This window comes from Pinus tabuliformis, chromosome 4_1 (genome assembly GCF_031772625.1).
Source record: "Pinus tabuliformis cultivar Carrire ecotype Pingquan chromosome 4_1, CPIR1, whole genome shotgun sequence".
Lineage (NCBI taxonomy): Eukaryota > Viridiplantae > Streptophyta > Pinopsida > Pinales > Pinaceae > Pinus > Pinus tabuliformis.
In genome coordinates, this window is record NC_142303.1 from 314,742,522 (window position 1) to 314,753,010 (window position 10,489).

Here is a 10,489-nt window from a genome sequence, read left to right on the forward strand (position 1 = left end):
TTTCTCCACACCCATTTAATCTAACAATGGACATAGAGCATGTATATTTATAGCTGTGTGTTGGAAATACCATTTTATACTTTAATGTTTATTATTTTTGTTTTATTATTATTACTTGAATTTCTTCTTAACAAGTGGTTGTGTTTCCTTTGGTTTCAGTGAAAGTATGGGCTCCAATGTTGGCTCTCTTATTATGGAGTATAATTCATCTTTGAGAATTTTTCAATTATTAAATTAGGTTAGTCAATTGCTTAAACTATTAAATTTATTTCAAAAAAAAATTGTTACTTTATAGGTTAGACACTGGCTTGAAATATTAAACTTATTTCAAAATGTTTTTGTTACTTTATAGATAAGGCATAGATTTCTTGGCTCTATGATGAAAATAATGAAGGGAAAATACATGTTAATCTGTTACTTGTGCTCTTTGATGGAAGTTTTGTAATTTATTTCAAAAAAAAAATTGTTACTTTATAGGTTAGACACTGACTTGAAATATTAAACTTATTTCAAAATGTTTTTGTTACTTTATAGATAAGGCATAGATTTCTTGGCTCTATGATGAAAATAATGAAGGGAAAATACATGTTAATCTGTTACTTGTGCTCTTTGATGGAAGTTTTGTAATGCATGACTGAAAAATACACGGTGAGAGAAAAATGGATATTATGCTAATTGAGGAATGTTTTTCGCTTGTCAAACTTATAGTATTGAATTTAACACACTAACACTTTACAAAATCAACTAACAATATTCATGATGAAAATAGCAATATGGAAGATTTATCTGCATAATGAAAAAGACAATATGGGAGATTCCAATCACGTTCCAATGCATTTTTTAAAATGTGGATGTGACAAAAGGTTGTTGTGGAAGGTGCTGTTTGTATATAGGAAATTTCTTGATCATTATGTATAATCCTAATGTTGATAGATATGTCTACTAACCTTCCAGTTAATGAGGCATTGATTTGAGCGTTCAATATATTTTTATTCTTTATCAAAGTATTCTTTTGTTGTATTTGTGTTCTTCAATTTATGCCTTACGGCGTTTCCGTTGCAACAACTGGTGCAAATGCTAGTCTTACCATGGTTAGAAATAGCAAACACTATATTAAATAGTTTATTTATAATTAGTAAAAAAAAATAATGAGTATATATTGAGAATGTATTTTTAAATATATAAAGAAAATAAATATTTTTAAGATGATGAGAATTATTTGGAAAGTATTTTTTGAAATGATTTAAAAATAAAATATTATAATTGATATAGTTTAAAAACTTAAAAATTAAAAAATAAATATTTAAGTTCATATTATATAAAAGTTAAATATGAAATATCATAACATTAATTTATGACTTCATTATAGAAATATCATAATATTAATTTATGTGCAATATATATGAGAAGTTTTATTTTCATATAAATAAGATTTTTTCAAAAATTATAAGTAATAAAAAAGTTTACACAAAATTTGAAATTTTTGACAATTATCTAGTTTTTTTTATAGGGAGATACATTTTTTTTCATCTTTTTTTTTTTTCATTTTATTAGTAACAAGTTATTTGAATGAAAACCAAAATTACAACAATCCTCTATAAAAATATTAGAAAAAACAAAATTAGATATATAACTAAAATTATGTGTATAGCTAATTTTATTTTTTTTGTAAGTTTGGTAGGACTCCTATTTTCGAGTCTTACATGTCTATTATTCACCCCCCTACAAGGGGAGGGTAGCACAAGATTCAAACCCAAGAGGGTAGTAAAAGATTCAAACCCAAGGTAGCACAACATTCAAACCCAAGATCAGAGACTTCATTCCACTTGGGATATATGTATAGCTAAAAGTAATCACCAAATAACCTATTTGAAAATTTGATAAAAAAAATCATCAAATATATCTTATGTCTATTTTTGAAATCCAACTAACATAAACAATACAATAATATGTTGCAAAAAAGTAAAATCTCTCATAAAAAATATAGAAATAAAAGAAAAATACATATATATAATTGAGATTGCACATTCAAATCACACAATGGATTGATATTCACCATATAAATTAATTTATAGTAATATGTTAAAAAAAATGTAAAAACTCTCGCGAAAAATATAGAAGAGTACTATAAAAGAAAAGTGTATATAAATAATTGAGATTACCCATAAAGAAGCATGGATGTACATTCAAGTCACACAATAGGTTGATAGTCACCATATAAATTAATTATTGTAGTTATGATTTCACTATTACTGCATCTTACTAAGTCTACTCATATTAAATAATTGTGTTGCTAATCATTGTATATTCATATTTAATCTTGACTACCTACTATCTAATTTAGATGGATAAAAAGATCAAATGATTTTTAAAATTGGTAACAGCTTAAACAAAAGAAAAATTTAGTGATAGGTGTACTACATACTACTTGTCTTTCTGAGCTCTGTTTTCCATTCATACTTTGTTTCTATGGTCTTTTATTTGTTGCAAACCTAAAGGGACTTATAAATGTTGGGAATAGAGTTCACCCTTCTTACCAACGTCTCCCTTTGACTCTACTGCAGCAGGGGCTCACAAACCATCATTGTTATCCCTTTAAGCCTGCGACATTGCTATCTATTTGTACAATTCTGGCCCTTGTCATCCTACATTACAAGTTATTAATGAAAGTTATATGAAATTTTTCTTCCGTGAACAGTCATAAAATTTCCCCCTTTTGTGCTCAAGCGTACTTACTGACTCACACTCACTATGTTACTCTAGTATAATATTTTTTTATTTCTATATTGGTTCATAACATATTACTCACTTCATTCAACAAGTTATTTTTCTACCTTTGACATTTAAAATCTTGTGGATAACAATTTTATTCCAATATGAGGATAACTAATTATCTTATTATACCATTCACACAATAATCATACTCGTTATCATCATTTTTTTCAAATCTAAGAAATATTTCCTTGTCTAGTCTCTAGGATGGCTCACCACTAATAATCTTCCCTTTAGGCACCATTATACGATCATCATATGAAATAAGTCGCAACCAAACATTACCACTCACTTCAACTCACCACTTCCATGGTGGATATTATCTTTTTCCTTTAAGTGGACCTAATTTTTGTCCACATTAATTATCAGTTTATTGTTTAATTCAATTGGATTTCCTTATCTTATTGTTTTCCTTCTAATCTTCCCTAGTAGGCCATCGAGGCTAGAAGCACAAGGTAATATTAAAACAAACCGTTGTGACTATTCAAAGGCACAATGTGGAGTAGTACAAGCATACTTAAATCATTTATATCACCAATATCACAACAATATTCTGACTCACCTTACCTGCGAGTTTTCTCAACTCTCTTCTAAAGTTTACATACCTATCTATTTTGTAAATTATTAGTTAAAGTGTCTCGAGGTTACATGGGGTGCCTTCCCCTTTGCATCTTTCATGCCTGTCAGCTATCTCAGCACATCATATTAGTGTGGATTATCTTGAAATAATGATTTGGTAAGCATATATTCATTCTAGTTAATTCATTAACAAGTCGTCATTTGTGTCTATAGAAGTCATTTGAAGTTCTTCAAGGTACTTATCTAGGGTACCATTGATTGGCATCACATTGCTTTTTCCATGTTAGTTCACACATCAACATGCATAACTAACACTTGTGGTAATATGCTACCAACATTCTCTTTATTATAGCTTTAAATCTTACTTAAAGTTATATGCTACATTTTCTTAGTTACCTTACTCAACTATTTACCTGTTTCAACTCACAATTTTTTGTTTTTACTTATATCCCCATCAACTCTTCAACTTTCCTTAAAATAACTGATATTTTTTTTAATGAGTATTCAATGTACACATTCATTATTGTGTGTATGTTATAAGGCATATTTCCTAGGTTGTCTTTCCTCCAATTTATGCTATTTCTCAAAACTTTTAAAGAGAAAGCATCAACCAACAAGGACCAAGTTAGAATTTTTCTCTTGCACCTTACAGTTGTACCATTTGGTGTTAACTTATATATATATTCTACAGTTATACTAGGTTGCTCATGAAATCTAACCTACACATGTTGCTATTTGTCTTGTTGTACTAGCTTAGATCAAATGTTTAGTTATTGGAAGCACATTGACAATTAATCTTGACTCTTTTTCCATCTATATTTCCATTAGATTTAATCTTTATGATCGGAAGGCAGTTGCCAATTAGCAAATTATTCCATAATTCGGTACCACGAGTTTGTAACTCACAACAAATATTGAGCCCCTATGTCTAACAACTACATGAAATTCAAAAGCTATCTGAATTCATTTTCTATATTTGGGGGCATGGCATTTCCTGCTTAGTGGATTCCCATATTCTTCAAAATGGCTCTAATCTTGCTTACTTTATACTCACTTACTAAATTTAATGCAAAATTGATATCTTTCTAAATATTAGAAGTAATTATTTGAGATGCTTCTAAGTTTATTTAGTACCTTGAGATAATCTCATATACTATTACCATATCATTTTCAACTTAAAATCTCAAATATTCTTTTCACTTCACTATTACAAAACTAATCCTCTTTCCATCACAAGTTACTCTGATAATTATCATGACTTACCTTCATTTAAATGGGTTTTAAACAAGAAATTGTTCCCAATTATTTGACTTTCTTAACCTTCCATGCAAATGATTTTCACGGATTATTTTACTGCGGTAACCTATTTTCAGTGACCCTCTTGATGAAAAGATTTTCAGAGAAGCGGGTTCTTTATTTTACCACTTTCCCAACACTCCTGAAATCCAAGCTTATTCGTAATGACTTATTTTACCGCTTTCCTAGCACTCTTGAAATTCAAGCTTATTCGTAATGGCTTGATAATACTGGATTAGACTTGTTCATACCTAAATTAAATTAAATTATATATATATATATATATATATATATATATATATATATATATATCTATCTTATGGTACCGTCTATAACATCTGAATAATTATTAATCTCATAAATTATTTCTGGAAACAATTTTTTTTTGTGAATTAACACAATGGTCTTGTAACAAGAAATTATCATGTAAATGACCTTAAATTTATTTTTTTGGGGTGATTTTATATGTTATTCCTTTCCTTCTCTTCTAACATACCAATCTTAGATTTTAAAATTGTTTAATAGGATGAGATTTGATTCCTTACCCATATACTTCTCTATTGCTATAGGTCATAAACTTCTTTCTTTACTTATGATTTAGAGTGGCAAAATATGGTTCACAAATTAACATGTGCTATTAAATAAATATCTCACCTTCACCAATGAGCCGAGCAGTACAACACACCCATCTCTACGAACACTGTCGATTTGCTTTAGTTCAATCAGATGGATGTAAAGCGTTAGGGTTGGTTATGGGGTAACTACCCCACACCCACTCCCCCCTCTGTTGCTCATTTATGCTTTGCGGTTTGGTTAAGGGTTCTGCAACTACCCAGTTATTCCTAACTGGTCGGCAGACTCTTTTCACAAGCGATAATATTTCCTTAGCTCAATTAAACATTCAATTCCCTATTAAAAGTTTCTTTTGTTGCGCTGCTAGGTTTTTCTCATCTAGATTTCTCCATTTTGGTGGAATAACGCAGTTTTCCTTCCTTTACTATGACACAATAAAGCAGGACGAGGGTTTTTCTGGCAATGTTGGTTTTTAGTATTGGTTGGATTCCATCTTAGACTGGGCTTCCTGTACCCTTTTCGACTTCACCGGAGCGTTAATGATAGGTACTACTCTAAGTTATGTAATCCATTGTTATCATGGTTCTTTTCTCTCCCCATTTTTTAATTTTCGGAATTTGATACGAGGGTTTACTCCAGGGATGGTTTCGGTCGTTGCCTGCGGAGTTCCTTCCTTAGCTATTTAACGGGTCAATATATCGGTCGCATTTTAAAAATTATTGTTGCCTTCATAGTTTACTACATGGGTCTCTATTTTCGTAAAATAGGTATCCACTGATGGCTACTTCTAGCCTTCCGCTTCCTAAGTTAGAGGGTTTCATGTTTTACCAAGTGCTAGCTTCTCTTACAAGATTTCATTCTCCCTTTTCAGGTGCAGGTGGTCTAACCTCGTCTGATAGGATTTTCTATTGGGAAAGCTGTCGGTAATATCTAGAGCTATGAATGGTTCCCTGCTGTTGGTCTTGCTGCCGAAAACTAGAGTTAACTTTTATCTTGTAATATTGTAAATATTCTCAAGGGATTAGTTCTGTCAATGAGACCCTATTCAAGAATAGAACGTGTCTGAGTTCTCCAGCATTACAATTATCTCCTACATGAACGATCAATTTTTTGCCCAAAACTCTGTTGTTCTAGGGTGTTGCCTTGTGTTTTTTTCTTTTTTACTGTGCTTTCACTTACGGGGTATATGCAAAATATAAGCTATTTTATGCATGGGGAATTATTGGGGTTATGTTTCTTCTAAAAATGTGATTCATAAATTCCCTTTTGTGTCCTTTTGTTAATTAATTTGAATGAGAATTGTGGACATAATCTTTGTCAGTGTATGTAGACACTTACAAGTTATTTTGTTCCTATGTATTTATTTTAAGAGATTTTCACTCATCTATACAAGTTTAAATCTATATTTAATACTTTTGTTAGTTATTTGACTTTTCACTCAGGATGAATGGTTCCCTTATTCAGGTATGTTTCCCAGTTTTAGTTTTTGTCCCTTCTTTTCGTCTGGTTAAATTGAGATATCTAGGATTACAGAATCCTCTTAAAAGGGACCTGTAATTTTCAGATGTGTGTGTATTATTAAAGTAGATTAATAGAAAAATTATTCCAGGCTAGCTAGCCCAGCCAATTCTATCGTGGAAATTCTCTCATTTATAAACTAATACCAAATGGAGGATTGTTCCAGACTAGCTGACCTGGCCGACTCTGTCATGGTTAGTACTAACCGTAATGCATAAGTCTTTGGTTTGACTACCAGATACCTCTAGCTGGCCTAGCCGACTCCATCCTGGTTAGTACTAACCCTAAAGTCTTTGGTTTGACTAGCAGATACAATAGAATGGAATTTTACTAGCGTACACAAAAATACTTATTTATTCTCCATTAGTTAGATCCCTACATGAAATCACTAGGGAAGAGACTGCTCCTCCAAACCATCCTTTCTCTTTCTCTTCTCTAGGGAAGAGATAATGCTTCTACATGTCACAAGTCTACATGCCACATGTCTACATTAATGGTCCATTAATTGCGTAATCCCTTTAGCATTTCCGTCTTTAAGTATTTCTTTGGCTAACCATAACTAATATTAGTAATTTAAGTAAAAAAAAATATTTATATATATAGCATTACATGGTTTTCTATTAGCCCATAGTCTGCCAAATTATTTTAGTAGAAATAATTAAAATTTTTACTATCCACCTAAAAGTGTTACAAATAAATAGATTAAAAATAACTATCATAAATAATAAATTTAAAAAATATAATTTTATATAATGAAACTATAAACAAATTTGAAATGAAATAATTAAAAATTTTACTATTGACCTAACAAAGTTACAAATAGATAGATTAAAAATTACTAATATAAATAATAAATTTATAAACAAATTTAAAAAATATAATTTATATAATAATATTATAAACAAACTTGAAAAATATAATTTTATATATGTTGCAAAAGTATTTTATTTGATAAATATTTAAATTGATTAATAATAAAGATGATATAGTAAAATAATTTTTAATATAAAAAAAATATATACAATTTTTCCTAATGATTAATTAATTATAAAAAAATAATTATAAACACAAAAAAAACATAGTTTAAAAAAATATTAAAATAAAAATTATAACTTCTAATTTGTTATATATATATAAAAAAAATAGAATTCAAATACAATCAATTTAACATATTCATCTATTTTTTAAAATTCAATTTTTTGTATTATTTTAAAAATATAATTTAAAAAATTATATATTATTTTATGTAAAAAATTAAATTAATTTATAATAATGAAAAAAATTCTCTATAAAATAACAAGGAATTTGTAATTATCAAAAATTGATAAATATACTATATGAGAACAATAAATAAACAATATTTTTAAAAATTTAAATACTAACATTGTGATATATTTAAATATTAAAAATGTAATTTTTAAAAAAACTTAAAATTGTTAAAGGAATTAGTTCTAGTGATATGGTTTATGATTTCTGTTCCAAGTAGCATGGGTTCAAGTCTCTAGAGACATGTTGGTTCTTTGTAACATTTTTGAAATATTGGTTCTACCTAATGGAATAGTGGAAGTCTACTGGAATGTACTTGTTACTTAAAAAAAAAAAAAAAAAAACATAAAATGAGAATCTAGAAACCAAAATAGTGATTATTGCGAAACAGTTGGGAGAATAGGAGAATGGGAGAATCAGTTGGGACTCAAATTATTGGATTACAATTTAAGGGAATCTGGGACTCAAATTATTGGAATATTGGGAATCAGTCTATGGGAATCAGGGGAATGTTGGGACTAAAATTATTGGATTATTGGGAATCACTTGGGAATGAGGGAAATGTTGGATTATTGGGAATCAGTTGGGAATCAGTTTATGGGAATCAGTGAAATTCAATTGTTTCACTTGGGAGAATCAGTTGGGACTCAGATTATTGGATTATTCTTAGAGTATTAGATTATTTGGGAATTAGTTTCTTGGGAATCAGTTGAGAATCAATTTATGGGAATTAGTTTATAGAACATGAAATTCAGTTGGGAGGATCACTTGGGACTCAGATTATTGGATTATATTGGGAATCCATTGGGAGAATCAAGTGGGGGGAGAATCAGTTGGGACTCAGATTATTGGATTATTGGGAATCAATTCGAATCAGTTTATGGGAATCAGTTTATAGGACAGGGAATTCAGTTGGGAGAATCAGTTGGTTTATAGGACAGGAAATTCAATTGGGAGAATCAGTTGGAACTCAGAGTATTGGATTATTGGGAATCAATTTATGGGAATTAGAGAATAGGAAATTCAGTTGGGAGAATCAGTTGGGAATCAGTTTATGGGAATTAGTTTATAGAACATGAAATTCAGTTGGGAATCAGTTTATGGGAATTAGAGAATAGGAAATTCAATTGGGAATCAAATTTATGGGAATTAGAGAATAGGAAATCCAGTTGGGAGAATCAGTTGGGACTCAAATTATTGGATTATTGGGAATCGGTTGGGAATCAATTTATAAAACAATGAATTCATTCAAACCTTTAAAGGAGCTTATTATTATTTAAGTACCCACTTCAATTAATGATTCCTTTCCCATTCTTCTCTTTCAAGTCTCAATAACTAATCATTCAAACCTTCATAGAGGAGCTTATTATTATTTTAGCACCCACTTTAACTGATAATTCCTATTCCATTCTTCTCTTTTAAGTCTGAATAACTCCAATACCGTGATGGAAGTTGTATTAACATAAGAGTGGTATAGAATATTGCTAAAAAAAAGCTATTATTTCATTATACTTTAACACACATGTGGTGAAGTTGAAAATAAAACTTTCAAAATATGAATCAATAAAATTATTACAAATTGTTTATTTATATATATATATATTAAAATTAAAAAATATATTGATCAAAACTCTAACTAATAATTAATTATACCAAAAATTTTACTTCCATGTGAAGTAACATACTAATAATAAGTTTAAGAGGTATTTTCGTAAGAATCTTACTTCCACGTGAACTAATATACCAATAATAAGTTTAAGAGATATTTTTCGTTAGACTGTTTGTTTGCTCTTATACGGTAAAAAAATCAGGTATTTCCTTCTTGAAGCCGAGTATTCGATGAAGTAAATCATGAAAGGCTTATCATTTAAGATACGCCTACCATGTCAAACATATCCATATAAAGTAGTTGAACTGATCCGCTATACTTTAGCATCACTATTAACTAATTAAGTATCGTTGAATTTGTAATAGTGAATTTTAATGGTTAAAGTCATTATTTAATATTTAAATTTTTTAATTAATTAAATAATGAATACATAATTTAATGAAGTTAAAGTGCTATTTTTTAAAACAACTGAGAAAATAAAAAAAAAATATTACTTAATTAAATAATCAATATATAATTTAATAAAATAAATTTCGTAATTTTTGAGTAAAAATTTATAGTATATTTAATAAAGCAAAAGTCACATTTTTCAAATAAAAAATGATAGCATAACTGGAAAAGTTGAATAATCACTAATTAAATCCATATCTAATACATAATGAGCTAAAAGTGGGACCTTTTCTTGACAATTAATACATAATGAAGTAAAAGTGGCACCTCTTTGGAATGAAAACGAAGAAGCAAAATCGGAAAAACCACTCACGAAGTAAAGTGAATTTCCTATTATGAAAAAATAAAAAGAAAAGATGGAAAAACCACTCACGAAGCAGAGATTTTCTTACTATGGTTAGAAATAGCAAACACTATATTAAATAG